The following is a 17,565-nucleotide window of genomic DNA, read 5'->3' as shown; positions in this document are numbered from 1 at the left end:
TTTTAATAAATCACGTAAAAGGAAACGCAGAAACATTAGTGAAATTCGAAATAATCTTCAATGCAAAAATTCGTAAAAAATAGCATTAAGGGAAAAAGCACATTAGGAGGCTGTTTGTTTAGACTGTATTTTATTTTTTTTGAGACGGATAAAATAATTAGAATCTATTTAAACTTTGGTATCATTTTGTTCATATTTTTAACTACATGTGACATTTTTCAAGTCATTACATGTAACAAGTCGTTTCTTATAGAAATGTCTGAAATGCAAGCTACCATCTATCGAAAGTCATCAGGTTATTTGCAGGAAATGTGGAGGTCACAGTTTTGATCTGAAAGAAAAATGGCGAATGTTCTGGCTTATTGACATGTTTTCTAAGAACATGAACTAACTTAAAGAAGGATATCTTAATTAAAAGTGTATTTTTTTATTGCAAAACAATTGCAAAAAGTGGTGAAAATTAAAACTTTTTTTCAAACACCCTTAAAACATTCAATTTTCAGAATTTTCAGTTGCAAAGTTGTTCATGTTCTTAGAAAACAGGTCAATAATCCAGAACATTCACCGTTTTTCTTTCAGATCAAAACTGTGACCTCCATATTTCCCGCAAATGACCAATCTCTGATGATAACCTTTGATAGACGGCAGCTTGTATCTTGGACATTTTTATAGGAAACGACTTAAAAAAAAGTCACATGTAGTTAAAAATATGAACAAAATGATACCAAAGTGTAAATAAATTTCAATTATTTTATACGTTTAAAAAAATATAGTAAAAAATCGGATTTGGCTTAAAACCGCGGACGGGTGATCAACGGTTGGCGCTCAGGGTTTTCAGAACTTGCAAAGAAACTTACTGACTAAATTTTGACAAGGGCCGCGTCGAGTTTAAGTATCACGGATGAATCCGAACATCACAAACTCGGATATACGGAATGTGCGACGGATTAAACTGGAGTATGAGAGCAGCGAATGGCAGAAATGGGGAGAATGAACAGCAAGTGATGTTCCGGGCTCTATGCAGCCTTTTTTATATCAAAGGCGTGGGTGAATCAAAACTTTTTGATCCCCCAACGGTTCGGTCAAGTCCAATCAGGATCTCTTTAGTTTGTCTAATTATATTATGATTGGTCAAAAGGTGTCAGTATTGTGAAGGGATGGAAGTAGGATATTTGGGTCACGAATTCCATATATAGTTTTGGTGGCAAGACTAATTCTCGGATGGGGCATGTCGATCGCCAAATTTATGATTCTGCGAGTGAGAAGTGTTTGGTTTAATATAACAGTCTCCGTGACTACCTGTCACATTAAAACCTCACTACCCTCGCTAGTCAATGCGGAATCTTCGCATCGGGCCGTTGCGAGTTTTGAGACCCCGTGTTGACATCCGCCATATAATTTTTATCTTTAGTGCGGTTAATGTTATTAAAAGATCAAGAGTGTATCGCGTGAGGCAACTACTTAAGCGTGTCTTGCCTCAAGCCGATGACCCTGGCTGGTTCGTTTAAATTCTAGTTAGCCGTTGGTTCATGTGGAGACTTGTACTCCCCTTCACTTGTACTCCCCTTCCCTCGTACAGACGGACGACGTTAATGCGTTGGAATTCTTCGGTACATCCTCGGCACTCGTCCGCAGGTCTAATGCTTACCTTTCGCAGAATGCGCAATTTGTTCCACGGCCTATGGAGTCATTATGGACCAGGTTATGTGGAGCAACGCACCCATAAACCGATTTTTGGCCAAAGAGTAATCTGGTCTCGCGTGGCAGGTTCCACAGATCTTATGGTAATTTTTATGACTTTGATAAATACGGCATTTTTCCAGCGTGGTAACACACCGAAGTTTCATCAGGTGCCGATAAGTATTCTGACGAGTTCCTGGAGGGGAGGTGGCACTTTGATTTTCAGTCCAGTAAGGATATATCGGCATTTTGTATGCTGCAATTTACGGTCAAGTAGCGTTATTTAATTAATAAATTGTAGAAAGATAAGGAAGGGTATACCGTTTGTTTTACGATGAAAATTTTTAAGTTTACAACTTAGCTGTTGGTTTCGTTAATTTTAATGTTAGTAGAATTTCTTATAATTAGCGCTCTCTTATTTCTAATAGTTAGGATCAAAAAGAATCTAACAATCTGATATGATTTTGTATAAATGTGATTTATTTCTTATTTACGGGAGTTACAAATTTGATATTTTCAAGTTTGGACATTTTTGTGTCCTTTAATAATCTGAGTTTTTTTCTTTTCTCTTTTTTTTGTTATTATTCTCTTACGCTAATTATGGTATAAATTTTGAATAATTATATGTACGAATATATATATAGGATTCTTTTTTCCTTTTGCGTTATTCTCGATATTTGTAACTTTGAATGTGTATATAAGTAGAGAATTCAGTACAAAACCGAGATTTAATACATAAAAGGTTAGTGAAAAAAACCGCGTAGTGACTTAAGTTAAATTTATTTTTTAGTACATTTTCTCTTTCTTTTTTTCTTACTTTCAGTGGTGTAACGTTTTATTAATTGTATATGTATATAATTTTTAATTTATTGTTTGTATATATATATATATATATATACACATACGCGAACGTCTTATCTTATACTGTGGGAAAGGTATCCACTGTTACTCTATCCTTTTCTTCACTGGCGTGGCCTAAATATATCAGAGCTTCTTTCAGGTGAATCGTCTTATGGATGATGGAATTGTTTTTTGATCCAAGGATGGTTAAGTTTACGAGAGCTGCCCCACGCCATAGAGGGTATTTAATGCGGATCCATCCTCTCTCTCCCTCCACTAGGAGGCGGCAAAGGGCCCGAGTTTTCGCAGCCAATGTGTCCGTAGGAGTTGGCGGGGCTATAATGCACTAGCCCGCAGATGATGGCTTGTCAGGAAAGTTTCTTGAATCTTTCTTCTAGTAAATAAAGATCCTTAAAGAATCTCCAAGTTGTCTTGCTCAAATCGGCCAGTGCTATCAGCGCCATTCCACGAGCTTGATCAACTTTCATGATCAACCCGTGTTCCTATTTTTCCTTTTCTCTTATTGTAATGATTTTATCTTCTCGTATCTGTTTGGGCCATAGATTTAGATATTTTCTCTTTTGTTTCATGTGAAACTCTAGTTCGGTTTGAAGTTTTTTCAGGCTATTTTCACTTGTCCGGAGTTGGACCCAAAAGAGTAACGGACTCTCTATCCTTAAGATGTTACATTTGCGACTTAATTTTTCTGTATCGATGAAACTTGTTTCTTCCATTTTTTTTTTACAAAAGATCGAAGAATTTGTTACGACGTGCCCTTTATGTATCAAGGTTAGGTAGGGAGTTATTCCGAAAGGGCCTTTTATAATTGTAGTAACGACTTCATTGTTTGGGTGAACGGGTGGAGAAATCGGATGCTTAATGATGGAAAGTATATTTATTTCGGAGACTTTGTGTACAGTAATCGCGGTTGATTTAACGACGATTGGAGAACGGCAAGAAGCTCGTCTAGGTTAAAACCAGTTGATCCAATGGTATAACAGCCGTCTGGTAGGCGTCAGAGGATAAGAGGAAAAACATCAATGTGGATTCAAATGTTTGATCGGGACTGGGGATGAAATAGCACCGGGGAGTGGGAGGTAGATAGGGGACTTCTTCGAAGAATTGCACGCTGGAAGCGGATAAGGGGGAAGATTGTTCTTTTTCAAAGTCGTGAAACTCGAGGGTGGGAAATTCAGGATAAAATTCTTCTTCGGGTAGTTCATGTGACCCAAGGATTGGAGATTCGGGGAAAGGAGGAGAAAGAGAGATGGGGCTGTTAGAAAAAAATTTGGTAAGTGAGTTGGCTGGAGGCTGATTCGGGGGAATCTGCGCGGGGTTCGATAGGGGATGGCCATTCTTCTGCACCGAGAGGGACCGGGGAGTAAGATGGTTTGAGAGGAGGGGAAAACAAAGGGGGAAGTGATAGGATGGTTTGGCGGAAAGATTTGGGACAGGAATGGTGGAAATTCATGGAGGAGAATTGCTAAGTTTGCGAGGTGAATCAAGCGTATTTGTGTGTAAATCAGTGCCGGGCGTAGAAATGCTTTGTATTTGGCTAACGATTGATTTTTGTTTTGATACGTTGAAAAAAATCAATGTTGTGCAATTAAAATGTTCTTTTTAAGATACAAGTGATCTTCTAAAACTTTTACAAAATTATTGTATTCTAGCATAGTAGATGTTTGAGGCGCAATTAATGCTGCTAATGTATTATAGTGTGTAGCATTGATAAAATTTAATAGCATTTTTGTACATAACGTTTTGTCTAATGCAATACCTTTTATTTGCAAATAATTTTCAAATCATTGATGATGGTACCTGAAGCTTTCTTTCTTTAATCGAAAATAATTATGTGAAAAAGATTTCTTTTTATATTTATTTTACGACACGCTTACTTGTGTTTCTGTCTCGGACTGCAATGTTTATGATACAATAGGAGGTGCGGTCGCACCCCAATTAAAAAATTATTTCTGCTGATTACATATGATGTCATTGTGATTTCTGGTGTTTTATCTGATTTCATGATTATATCTGATTGCAAAATGATTACATGAGGATTTCGTAATGATTTCAAGGACACTGTCCCACGATTACATAAAGTGATTACCCCCTTGATTTGATCAGTTACGTACGCGAGTTTCTTACTGAATATGTAGTTAAAACACAGAATAAATAGTTGACTGACTCGCATTACAATTGCATTCATTTCCTGCAATTCTTCTTTCGATCGAGAACACTCGATCTCGACAAGGACGAACATCGCTACTTGTGACGTTTCCGTGCTGGCCGACCACGCTGCGCGCGACTATGCTCTTTTCGCAACACTGGCTTGTTGCCTTATGGATCAAGGCTTGGCATTCTATTTGTCGCACTTATATAGACTTTTATCTTCATCCCTTTGCGCTCTCTCTGAGTGAAACCGGCGTTTGTGGTCATCGCGAAAATTTAAGTTTGCATCCGCAACACAAATAGACATAGATTTTTATACCGATGGTTGTCATCTAGATAGGTCAGGAAGTATTCACATTTAGTCAATTGTTAATATTATTATTGTCAATATCATTAAAAATATTAAAAGCGTTAGGAATGTTAAAAACATTACAAACATCAAAAATATTTTTAAAAATAATATGTTGTTTAATGCTATTTTTTACCAACTTTTCGCATCGGAGATTATTTCAAATTTTACTTATTATGTTTCTGCGTTACCTTTTATATAATTTATCCATCTGAAAAAACGTTAAAAATGTAAAAAATGACGTCAAGTATATTTTTTGGTAATATGCTAAAACATAGAACAAGTTAAACTAAGAAGAAAAGTTTTTACGATTTTTCAAAATTCGCAATAGTTACCGAGATAAAAATTAATAAAGTCGTCAAATGAGCACGTATTTTCCCTACTCACCGCACGCGGAAACCGTCCGTCGATCGCCAAGCTAGAGGCAGCTGTGGCAGACGGCGCGGTGAGATGGGAGAAATAGCAATGTCTAAAGCCTGTCGCAGACAATGCGTTTTTCCTTGCTGGATTTGCTTGCTTGCTACCGTATGAGCAGCAGTACTAGCAATGGCTTCATACGGTGCAAGTTTTTGTGCAGGTTGAACAACTGGAATTTGTTTGATAAAATAAATATGGATGAGATGAATGAGATTATTGCAACAGTGGTGCATCGTCATAAAATTGCTATTAGATTATTTTTAATTATTGAAAAATTGCGAAGTGAATCCACTTTTAAACTTTGATGTAAAGACGACACTTTGATCGTATAACCTAGTATAACTCAATATAACCTATATAGACTGCGTCCTGATTAGCTCTCTCAATAACTAAAGAGGTCTGAAGTCCACTAAGGAGCTAAAGTCGATCGCGATCTGTCAACAAATTTGTTTGTTTTCTCTCTCTTCAAAATGAGTGTCAATTTGTTAAAGAAGAATTCACAAAATCAATTAACAGACTGATACGATTACATGATGGATAGTCAGATGCACATTAAGATCTTCGTCACGAATAATAGAAACAAGTAGGCAGTAATGACAAGGAAAACAATAGTTGCAACAGTTTTATTGAATTTGTTAACTCGATGTGAAATTTAGATCTTTGTACAAATTTGACTCCGCACTTTACTACGTAATTATGTTAACGTTATACAGGGTGTCCCAGAGCAATGTATACATATTATCACGATGAGGTAGAAGAGATCGAGATAAATCAAAAAGTCTAATACCATTTTGCGATATTTGCAATAACTTTTGAGTAATAAAATATTAAATTCGACCAAATAAGAGCGCGCGAAGAGACAAGCGATCGCTCGCCTGAGCCGTAGGACCGCCTACAGCGGCCCCAAGCAGAACAAGTCAAAATGACATCAAAGTGATTCACAATTGTGTCAAAACGACATCAAAATGAATCGTAATTGATTGAAAAGTGACTTTTAATGATCATTATGCAGTCACTTTGACATCATTTTGACGTCGTGATGACTCCCTGTTCTGCTTGGGGCCCGACTGTAGGCGACGCCGCGACGGTAAGTGGCGCAGGGCGAGGGGAAGGATAGCTTGGTACCGCACCGCTCCCTCATGCCCTCGCACCACGCTGTGGCACGCATCAACGCTGTACATACACTCGCGATCACGATTATTAAGTATTTTGTTCTTTGTAATATTTATAGCATTTTTTATAGCAAAAAACCAAAAGTTAAATAATGTAACTTTGCAAATATAGCATTACATCTCTCTCTAAAGTACAAGAACACAGTAAATATTATTTCTTTAAACAACAGTTCAAATTAATGCTATTTGAATCTCACCATTATGTGTAATTTCAAGTGAAAAATTTAAACTACTACCATTACTTTATACTTTTCATATTGAGCAGGGTAAGACACTTGGATAGATAGTATTATGTTGATTATAATTTATCCTCGTTCTAGCGACAGTTTTCATTAGAAATATTTACGTAATAATATAGCACATTGTTACATTGTTAACTTCGTGAATATAGCATGCTGACACCTCTTATTCTAAAGCACAAGAAACCAGTAAATATTATAAGTTTTAACAACAATACAAATTAATCATATTTGAGTCTTGCCATTATGTAATATCAAAAATCAGTATTAACTGTTACTTTTTTAATACTTTTAAATACGGAACGATATTCGGAGAAAGTGTGCTGCTGGTTATTTATCGCAGTTCTAATAGAATATTTTGCTCTACAATCATCAATTTAAGCACAGTTACAGCAGCAACATATTTTTTAATGTTAGATTTTATATTTGTTTCTTATAAAAATGTATTAAATTAATGACATTATTTACATTCACAGTATCCTTTCTCTCGCCGCGCGTTATACAATTTACCGTCGCGACGTCGCCTATAGTCGGGCCGCGGTGAGCGGTCCTACGGCTCAGGCGAGCGATCGCTTGTTTCTTCGCGTGCTCTTATTTGGTCGAATTTAATATTTTATTACTCGAAAGTTATTGCAAATCTCGCAAAATGGTATTAGACTTTTTGATTTATCTCGATCTCTTCTACCTCATTGTGATAATATGTATACATTGCTCTGGGACACCCTGTATATTATAGCGGTTGATAAAAGCCTATACTAAGACAAAAACTAGTTCCGCGTTGCTTATTTGTCTGTAATGAGAAAAGATATATATCTAAAAATTATATACAAAACAGGCGCGCCGAGTACGCTGCTAGAGATTTTGCTCATTGATTTATTTGTCACATTATTTGCTGTTCATCAACAATTAATTTTTTTTTAATTTTTGCGCCTCTTGTTACGCTATTTATTGCATTTTATTTTCTCTTTTCATTTTCTGCTGTATTTTATACACCTTAAACGTCTTTTTTATTCTGTATTGTATTAAGTTATCGCGAGAAATAGTTTTTTTAAAGTATTGTACGTATGTCCTTAAATTTATTTTACTGCATAAAATATGTTTTCCAATTATTTCTTATTCTGATGAATATACTTAGAATAATTTTTTATTTTATTTGCTTTTGATGGTATTATATTTGGTGTTATAAATTGTTGTTTTAGCATATTACAAAAAATATACTTGGCGTTATTTTATACATTTTTAATGTTTTTTAGGTGGATTTACCGAATTTTTATTAAGTAATAAATAGGTCAATAAAGACTCAAGCAGAACAGGGAGTCATCACGACGTCAAAATGATATCGAAGTGACTGCAAAATGATCATTAAAAGTCACTTTTCGATCAATTACGATTCATTTTGATGTCATTTTGACATAATTGTGAATCACTTTAATGTCATTTTGACTTGTTGTTCTGCTTGGGGAGTGATAATATGTAGATGTTAATATGAGAATATATAATTATAACCAAAAGTTTACATTCTACCATGTATGTTTCGGGCTCACTTGCCTCTTATCAACATATGTGATAGTTTACTTAAAAATCCATGAAAAGTTATTGATAGTTTTATAACATTATTAAAATCCATGAAAAAATTATTGAAAAATAAGTACAGTCGGACGATAAAAGTCAGCTTATCCGCAGTTTGACGCTTACATTAACAAGAATTTCTTAATTGTCTTGTGATTGTCCATCCCGTTACAATAGAGTGATGTCATTGACGTGGATGTATGTATATCCCGCAGTTAGGGGTGTAAAATATTTGCAACTTGTTATAAACAACGTTCTATCCATTAGAATGATAATTATGTTAGATAGAGTTAACATAACGGAGTCATACGTGTATGGTACAAGAGAGTCAAATACAAAGTTAAAACTTTTGGCACGGAAATATGTACTTGTTTCCGAGATGATATCTGTGAGACTGTCGAGAGTCTCTTTTCAATAATTTTTTCACGGATTTTAATAATGTAAAACTATATTGATAATTTTTTAATGGATTTTTAATTAAATTATTACATGTTGATAAGAAGCAAGTGAGCCCAAAACGTATACGGTGGAATGTAAACTTTTAATTATATATTCTCATATTAAAATCTACATATTATCGCTCTTTATTGACCTATTTAATATTTTGACACTGCATATGCATATATACAGCTAGAATTATATTTTATTTTGTTATAGTAATAATATATTTTTTAAAATGTGTAATTGTATTTTGTATTCGTATTTAAAAACATAGCAAAATTATATTGATATTTGATAAAGTTATAAAATATTTACAACAACTATGTTTAAAAGTTAAAGTTAAAGTAATGAAAAAAAAGCTCATATAGGATGTATACTAAATGCTCTAAAAGATTTTAAGGGGTGATTCCTCTCATTAAAGTTAAAAAAAATTTTGTTTTTTTCCAACAATTTCAAAAACCAGTCAAGTTATTTTGATAAAATTTTACGTATGTTTGAAGAATGTAGAGACTCATCTTTCGGAGCTATACTTCATTTTTTTATTTAATTAGGGGCGTACCTAAAATAACTTTTACCTTTTTTTACTGAAAAAATTGGTACGCTATTGATTTTTTTAATTTAAAAATTTTTTATGATAAATGAGATAAATTAGTAAAAAAATGATTTCTTTAACATTTTTGATAGACTAAGCCGTTTTCAAGAAAAAAAGAAGTAAATTTAAATTTGTAGACTTTAAATTAACAAATCGTTTTATTTATTAACAAATCGTTTTATTTATTAGATATAAATACATAAAAAGTGGAAAATAAAATTAAAGCAAATGTTGAAAGTGGCTACCTTCTACCATTGTGCATGCATCTTCTCTTCAGTTGGATTCTACGAATTTGAATTAATTTTTTTTCGAAAACAGCTTAGTCTGTCAAAAATATTAGAGATCATTTTTTTACTGATTTACTTCATTTATCATAAAAAAAATTTTAAATAAAAAAAGACAATGTCGTATCAATTTTATTGATAAAAAAAGATACTCGCTTATTTTTAGGTACTTTTATGATTGAATAAAAAAATGAAGTATAGCTCCAAAAGATAAAGCTTTAGGCCTTCAAACATCCGTAAAATTTTAGGCCTTCAAACATCCATCAAAATAACTTGACTAGTTTTTGAAATTTTTGGAAAAAACGGAATTTTTTCTACAACTTTAACATTCTGCATCTTTAAAATTAAGTCGTTATGGCCATATAAAGTTTTCGTCTCGAATTTGTGTGAGAAATCAACCCTTAAAATCTTTAAGAGTATTTAGTATACATCCTGTATATGTACACGCACATACATATATTGTATATTTATACAGGATGTCTTACAACCAACAAGCAATATTTTAACAGCACATTTTGGAGGTAAAGTATAACAAAAATTTTAATACAAAAATGTTAAGACTACAGTAATTTTTGAATTATAAGCGATCAAAGATAACTAGTAATGTCGCGTAGAATTCGCACGTTTAGGTCCGTAATTGTACAGCACATTTATCGGTTTATCATTTGATCGGTTATAATTCTAAAACTATTGTAGTCTTGACATTTTTGTACTAAAATTTTTTGCTCGACTTTACTTCGACAATAGACTATTAAAACATTGCTCGGTTGTTGTGAGACACCCTGTATATAGAGGGTGTCTGATAATTACTGATAATACTCTTGCATACAGATAAAATGGACCAAACTGAATCAAAAAGTCTTGTACCACTTTGCCATTTTTGCATTAGTTAACGAGTTATAAATTAATAAAGATAGCCGAATTAGTCCGGTCCTCCGCCAAATCCAAGCGCGCGTTTGAGGTTATTAGGTGCGAGGAGAGTTGTTTACTATCGGCAATGGCTACGCAAATGTTATCAAATGTACTTTTGTGTTTAGCATGCATGATGTATGCAGCTCAAAATTGTTATTTAATTATGCGGGTTAAAATTATAGTTTTTTTAATGCCAAAATAATTTATGTAAAAAAACTAATGTAGAAAACTAATTGTAAGTATAGTTGAGACGTCTGTGTAATACTTCGTAGAAGAATAAATCCTTAATATTTATGTAATTTACAAGATCAATTAATTTACTCGTAAATTGGCTGTACTTTTTCTTATATTTTGCAAAAAACATGAGCGTTTATAGAATTATTATTCCTATAATATTATATAAATATGGTTAAAAATTAAAATAATGTTATGAATATTTTAAGAATATTATTTATTATTTTTTTAGTATCATGAAAATATTTTATTAATGTTATTTGTCCACTTTACACTATTGATGTATTACTTTAATATTTACACTATTGAATATTACTTTAATATTTATGAAATGTTATAAAAATATTCACATATTTTTTAGATTTGAAGTAATAAACATTTCTTTTAATTATAAAATTGTTAATAATAAATTTAAAATCTTTTTTTGGTAGTATGAAATTTTACATACTCTATTTTGTACGTAAACTTTATTTTATTTTGAGAAAAGTACTAGTATTTGCATTAATATTTTAGAAATATTATTATTATAAACTTAATTTAAATGATTTAATGTTATATTAATTAGAATCTTATTTAACATTAAATAATATATTGCGCGTTTACATATACGCATAAAGGAACATTTGTCTATGCTGTTAAAGGATTTTATTTCGATAAGAATGACGGAGGACGTGAATACGACTCAAAGCGGAGGCCCAACGTGCCGTTCTTGCGTAGCTATTGCCGATAATAAATAATAACTCCTTGCGCGCCTGGCAACCTCGATCGCGCATTTGGATTTGGTGGGGAATCGGACTAAATCGGCTGTCTTTATTAATTTATTAACTCATTAACTATTGCGAAAATCGCAAAGTATAATTGCAAGTATAGGACTTTTTGACTTACAAGGAAAAGCACGGAAGTGTTTCCCTTTGATTTTGACGAGCTTGTAATACATTGTAGTACAGATAAAAATAAAAAATATTTTGTTACACATGCCCAATCTCACTTTTACGGAGTGAAACACCCCTTTGAAGAAAATTGGTTTTCTTTTTCAAAGCGTATATTGTTGAAACTATAAGAGATAGAAAAAAATGTTTTAATTGAAAGTTAAATGGTTTGAAGAGTACTTTGGAACAGTGATAAAAAAATTTAAAACAATTGTTTACACTTTTGTCCACTAATTACCTTTTTTGAAAACTTTTTATTACTGTTATAAAGTACTCTTTAAGTCATTCAACTTTTAATTAGAACATTATTTTTCTATTTTTTATAGTATTAATAATATATATTTTGAAAGAAGAAAACCGATTTTCTTTAAAGGGGTGTTTCACTCCGTAAAAGTGAGATTGGATATGTATAAAAATATACGTGGTCCTTATTTTTATCTGTACTACAACATATTAAAGACTTGTCAAAATTGGAGGGAAACTTCTGTGCCTTTCATTGTCACTTTGATCCAATCTATAAGCGTGTTGTATCATTAATTGTCAGACACACTATATATATGTGTATGTGTATTGTATATTATATATACAAGGTGATTCAGAACGACCCATGTGTCCCTGTAAAGACGTGTTCTTGGATAAATTCTGAGACGATTTTTCCTGTACGAAAATTTTGTCCGATGCTTACTTTTTGAATAATAAGACAATAAACTCAGCGAATCACGGGCCGTGTATACATGGTAGACAAAGGCGGCGCAACTCACCGTCTGACGCGGGCGCTTACCCATGTCGGACGGTGAGTTGCGCCGCCTTTGTTTACCATGTGTACACAGCCCGTGATTCGCTAAGTTTATCGTCTTATTATTCAAAAAGTAAGCATCGGACAAAATTTTTGTACAGGAAAAATTGTCTCAGAATTTATCCAAAAACACGTCTTTACAGGGACACATGGGTCGTTCTGAATCACCCTGTATATATATGGGGTGATTCAGGTTAACCAGAGGAGTCCGCACGTACGTATTCCTCATGAAAAACTGAGTTGAAAATGTTAATAGTAAAATGTTGTGGGGTCAATAGTTTTTAAGTGGTAAACGTTTGAAATCGTCCAACCACAGGGCGTGATGTTCGCACTGTTAAGGTGATGCTAAAGTCGTCCTTTTTTACCGACCGAACGTTAATTTTCAGGCAAGCCGTTCTTCTAATTGCATTTACAGATTTAAAAATCCTTTTCCACAATTAAAGTATAGACAGTAATGTATAATGGACGCTATATAAGGATAAGGAAAAGAAAAAAAATTGAGAATAATTTTCTAATTTTTTTCGTTTTCATTATCCTTATATAGCGTCCATTATACATTACTGTCTATACTTTAATTGTGGAAAAGGATTTTTAAATTTGTAAATGCAATTAGAAGAACGGCTTGCCCAAAAATTAACGTTCGGTCGGTAAAAAAGGACGACTTTAGCATCCCCTTAAGTGTGGTGTAACCAACCGTCGGGCGCTTTGACGGGTATCGTTAAACGGCATGGTGCCGAACAAGTATTGTAAAAGTTTCCTGAAATTTCTATTAAAATCTCCTTCTATATTCTTGAGTTTAGTTTAATTGACAAGAAGTAATGTGAATTGCAAATTCGATAAAACATCATTTATATAAGTAAAAAATATGTTTTTAAAATACATTTTGGGTAAACAAATAAATTAATAAATAAAATTAATATTAGTTAAATTATCTGATCAAATAATATTAAAAGCATCCGGCAACAAACATTTTTAAAACATCTTTACAGAAACAAAATACACAGGAAATAACAGCCAATTTACGAACAAATTAATTGATCTTATAAATTATATAAATATTAGAGGAGAAGAGGGTAATATGGCACCCATTTTTATTTTATTAAATCATTTTGTTTATAATTAATATTTTCTATTGAAACTTGAACGATTACATTCGTCAAAGTGTTGTTTGACAGATTCTAGGATCAAAGTAATGAGATATTTATTATTTAGGACGTGATTTATAAAAATCTAATGCTCTGCATAATAGGTGGCAGAAAAAAAGTGGTTGTAATTTGGCTACCTATAAGAATAACTTAAAAAAGTTAGTTTAGTTTAGAAGAAACACAGTATCTTGTTACAAAATTATGTATTTTTAATATTCCTAATTAGAATTTTCCTAATATAGAATTTTCTTGCGTTCAGTAACTTTAAAAATATCATTAGAAATTTAGTTAGAAATATCATTTTATCCCTGTTTAACATTAAACAACAAGTATAAAATAATGTTTTTTTGTTTCTAAACACTGCTCTCTAGAATGACGATCGATTTATCGAAGAAATATTTTAATATAAAAATTTCGCTTAAAAGACCATATTAATGAAATTCCATGTTATTGTTTTAACTTTGCATAACTCAAAATATGTATAGCTGAATAAAAAGGTAAATAATAAAAAAAAACACTCAAGTATATGTACATTCGTGTGATAATACACTCAAGTTTAAGAATAATGAGAAAGTATGAGTAATTAAACTCTCTAAATTTGAATCAGTGGATAGTCACTGATTATCCAGTGGCATACTTGGCACTGATAAATCAGTGATTTTTTTAACCTAAATGTCAATGAAAAGTTACTGGTAATCATTGAAAAGTTCTTATTGATCAGTGTATTAATAAATACACTCGTAAATACTAATAAATACGCAATAGTCATTAATAAATACACGATAAATTCATAGATTTTTTAGTTCAGATAATCACTGATTACCAGTGGCATACTTGGCATTGATGTCAGTGATTATCCACTGATTCAGATTTAGAGAGAAGGTTAAAAGTCAACCTTACAAAAATGTAGAAGTGCTCAAAAGTAAAAATGCTTTATAACAATTGTCACTTATTATGTATTGTCATATTATCACTAAAAAACGGCGGGCTATTAAATGAATAACTCCGTAAACAATTATTAGAATACGTTATCTAATAACGGAGATAATAGGGGTAACCATATTGTCGACAGTAGACATAATACCCTCTTCTCCTCTAAGGATTTATTTCTCTAACAAAGTACACAAGTATAGTCGAAACGTTTTGTGACACTTTGTTAGGAGAATAAACCTTTAATATTTATGTAATACATAAGCCTAATTAATTTGCTCGTAAATTGATTGTTCTTTTCTTTGTATTTTATTTTTGTAAAGCTGATTTTGAACTATTTGTTGACTGATATTTTTAATATTATTTGATCAGATAATTTAACCAATATTGATTATACTTATTAATTTATTTGTTTACATAAAAAATATATTTTAAAAACACGCATTTTTTACTCATATAAATGATGTTTTAACAAATTTGAAATTGACATTACTTTTTGTCAATTAAATTGAACTCAAGATGTTAATAGAGATTTCATTGAACTTTTATAATACTTGTTTGATATCGTGCCGTTTAACGGTACCCGTTAAAGCGCCCAGCCGGCCACTTGGTTGCGTCATACATTATACTTGGCGACACGAAAATCACGCTCTATGGTTGGACAGTTTTGAACGCTTACCATGTAAAAACTATTGCCCCCACAACATTTTGCTTTTAACATTTTTGACTCACAAGAGAACCTCGCGAAGTAAGAAATTCAGATTTTAATGAAACTTAGCATAATGTAGAGGGGGTAAATACATAAATTTAGAAATTTTTAGTTGCTGCTAAAAATTTCAAAATTCGTATATTTACCTCCTTTACTCATATGCCAAGTTTCATTAAAATCTGAATTTTTTACTTTAAGAGGTTTCTTTATTAGTTTTTCATGAGAAATACATACGTGTTGACTCCTCCGTTTGACCCGAATTAACCTGCAAGCAATATAAATAATAATAATTATATATATATATATATATGTTAACCTCAATATTGTGTTAAGTAGTTTATGCTTATTTTGCTAATAACAATAAATACTAGTTTTTATATATATATATATATATATATATATATATATATATATATATATATATATATAGGGTGAGTATTAATAACTGTTACAGCGTTTTACCCTAAGGAGATAACATACCGACAGAACACTGTAATATACTCAGCGCTCGTTAGATGACAGCTGCGCCGAGCAGTGCCGAGTGATACGTACATATAGGCCCCTGCTAAAAAAATTTTCTCCGATTACATTTATATAATTTTTTAAAATGTCTGTATAATTTTCTGTATAGTTTTTTCAGATTTTTTTATAAGAATTGAAATACTTTTTATAAATGCTTAGAATGTCTATATCTTTTTTCAAAATTTTTAAATGTGTTAACTTATATGAAATATCCTAAGTTTTCTCTTATTTTTTGTTATATAATTTCAGATAAAATATTATAAAATTTAAAATAGTTAAAAGTATTTTATAAAAATTATAGGATGAGAAATCTCAGAACATTTCAGAATTCACACGAATAAAAAATCTAAAGAGAAGATGTACACTTTCCAAGTAATTCTGATCATTTCCGAAAAATGTTCCAATTCGTACAAAGATTACGAGAAAAACTTTTATTAGAAATGTTTTCGAGAAAAATATGAAAAATTCTCATAATTATGGAATTGCTCTAAAAAGTTATGGTATTTTTTATTTTTTGTTGGAAAAAGATTTAAGAAAATCTGATTATTATCATTTTTATACATCATTTTTATATTATGTAGATATAAAATGTATCTAGTATTTTAATTTACGTTATTACGTACTGCGTTTATTTATTAATCAGATTAATAAATAAAAGTAATAATCTAAGTAATAAATGCAAAATATAACGGAGTATGCACAGCTTTTCCTGGAGAAACTTTTATCCTAGTTTTCTATAAAAGTTTTCATAATGTATTATGCCAACAATTTATAAGTAATTGTGTAAACTTGTGTGAAAATTTTTTAAAATTTTGTTCACATTTTTCACTAAAACATAAAATATAAAGCTTCATAATATCACAATAAGATCAGAAAACAATCCCATAAGAAAAAATAAAGTTTTAAGATTTTCTAATATTTTGACACACTTTTCCAAAAAAGACATAACATAAGAAATCACATAATTTCTCAAAATATTTGCATGTAAAGTTAAGTGAAATTCTTCAGATTTTCTAACATTTTCTTAAATCTTTTTCCAACAAGAAATAAAAAATACAATAATTTTTCAGAGCAATTCCATAAATATGAGAATTTTTCATATTTTTCTCGAAAACATCCCTAATAAAAGTTTTTCTCGTAATCTTTGTATGAATTGGAACATTTTTCGGAAATGATCAGAATTACTTGGAAAGTGTACATTTTTTCTCTTTGAACTTTTTATACGTGTCAATTCTGAAATGTTTTGAGATTTCTTATCCTATAATTTTTATAAAATACTTTTAACTATTTTAAATTTTATAATATTTTATCTGAAATTATACAACAAAAAATAATAGAAATCTTAGGATACTTCATAGTTAACACATTCAACAATTTTGAGAAAGAATATAGACATTCTAAGTATTTATAAAAAGTATTCCAATTCTTATTAAAAGTCTAAAAAAACTATAAAATTATACAGACATTTTGAAAAATTATATAAAAGTAATCTGAGAAAAATTTTTTAGCAGGGGCCTATACGTACGTATCACTCGGCACTGCTCGGCGCAGCTGTCATCTAACAACGACTGAATATATTACAGTGTTTTGTCGGTATGTTATCCTCTTAGAGTAAAACAGTCATTAATAATCACCC

The sequence above is a fragment of the Solenopsis invicta genome, chromosome 1 (assembly GCF_016802725.1).
Source record: "Solenopsis invicta isolate M01_SB chromosome 1, UNIL_Sinv_3.0, whole genome shotgun sequence".
In the NCBI taxonomy this organism is placed as follows: domain Eukaryota; kingdom Metazoa; phylum Arthropoda; class Insecta; order Hymenoptera; family Formicidae; genus Solenopsis; species Solenopsis invicta.
The sequence above is the reverse complement of the archived record's forward strand: the minus strand, read 5'-3'. Positions refer to the sequence as shown.